This window comes from Lynx rufus, unplaced genomic scaffold (assembly GCF_022079265.1).
Source record: "Lynx rufus isolate CCGP_SWC_20201006 ecotype Redwood Valley unplaced genomic scaffold, mLynRuf1.p SCAF_8, whole genome shotgun sequence".
NCBI lineage: Eukaryota > Metazoa > Chordata > Mammalia > Carnivora > Felidae > Lynx > Lynx rufus.
In genome coordinates, this window is record NW_025814896.1 from 31309855 (window position 1) to 31311712 (window position 1858).

Here is a 1858-nt window from a genome sequence, read left to right on the forward strand (position 1 = left end):
GGTGAGCAAATGGATAGAGAAACAGAAGCAAAAACACCAAGGGGACACTGGATCCGTGGATGTTTGGGATTAAAGTTAAAACAACTCTTGGAATTCTGGTTACAAAACATGACATATTACAAAACGTAACATATAACACCATTATGAGATAGAAACTGTAAAACCAATGGAAGTAGACGTTTGCTAAGTATCCTGATTTCTTCCTTTTTTAATGGCCAAGGGACCGAAAAGCTAGGTTGCGAGTAGGTAGCCCAGAGAACAGAGATACAGATCAAGGTGTACAAGCATCCACCATAGTGGTTTCCAGCCAGGGGCCGTGTCTGCATCTTTGGTGGTCCTGGAATTGAGCAGCACACATGCCATTCAGTGTGATGGGATCAGAGCTTATGAGCAAACTGCAGACTGCTCGACTGCCTTGCACAAAGAAGAGGTGTCTCGTGGAAACACATTAATTCATCCCCACGGAGAAATAAAGCACTCCAGCCAGTGGTAACAACCAACCGGAAATGAGGGGCGAAGAGAGGAGAGAGAAGGGGCAGGACCGACTGGACGCACGTGGATTTTGTCATCGCTGTGGTGGAGATTCAAAGGATATTGTCTTAGATGAGGAGATTAATTGTGTAATAAGTGTGAGTGCTCTTTTGTATTATGTGAATTACTTGTTCCATATACGTACGTTAACTAGTCAAAAAAAAAAGTAAAAAGTAAACATAGCCCTATGGGATGCAGGGAGGGGGCGGGGAGAGTGAGCTGGCAGTGAAGGAAGTCAGTTACGTGCTGGTGGGGATTTCTGGGGTGTCCACAAGCTGCCTCCTCTCTAGGGTTACATCCAGAAGGATGGGAGAATGGACAAGGAGACCCTCAGATTTCAGATCAGTTTGGGACCTGCGAGTGGGGAGGAACTGTACAACTTCCCACCAGGCACCTGGAGTAAGCTGGTGGCCATGGCGTGGGGACTGCCTAGGGCATCTTCAGGAGGGGAGGGACCTAGACAGATCCAGAAAGCGCTTCTGGGGGCCACAGGGTGTGTGGGAGGCAGCTTACATTCCCCAGACCCCAGAGAAGGGCATGGAAGCCAGATGGGAGAAAGCAGAGGGACCTGAGGGTATCTCACAGTTGGGACAAGGGGACCCACAAAAAGGCAGCGGTCTGGGCCATGCCAGGGACCACATGGGAACTCAGACATCTTGGGGGAGCTGGTGGAAGGGATTCTGTACCCACAACCAACATGACATCCACCCGTGGTCAGATGCTTCCTCCCACGCAACCCCTGCCCCCAACTGCCAAGATGTTCCATAAGCCCACCACCAGCAGTTAGCAGCAGCAGCGAAATTGAGATAAGATCCTAGAGAGAATGTGGGGGTGGGGCAGGCAGAAAGGAATATTTTACCTGGAATGACCCAAGTTTACCAGAAATTAACCAGCATGTTTTCTGCTACTAGCTGAATGGGAGTTCAAAGTAGAGGTTAAGTTGTATTTTTTAAAAAGTTTCACGTGTAGCACGTCAGAGCACTTGGCCCCAAAATTCAAGTGAGAGAACAAGATCAATGCTTTAAATCTTTGCTTCTCAGAGTGTGGTCCAGGGACCAAACGGCACCGACCTCGCCTAGCAGTTGACTATGAACACAGGGCCAGGCCTCAGGCCATGTTCAGTTTCAATGAGGCGGCCAGGTGCTCTGGGTGGATGCGAACAGTAGAGGCCCCTGCTTTGATAGTTTCGGGTACCACTTGGAAGCGCCTAGAAAGACAGGACGAGGTATATAAGGGGGACCTCAGGAAGGAGGAACCTCTGGGTTGAGTCTTCAAGGGTGATCAGGAGTTCCTCAGGTGAAGGGCATTCGGGCAGAGCTGCGGCAGG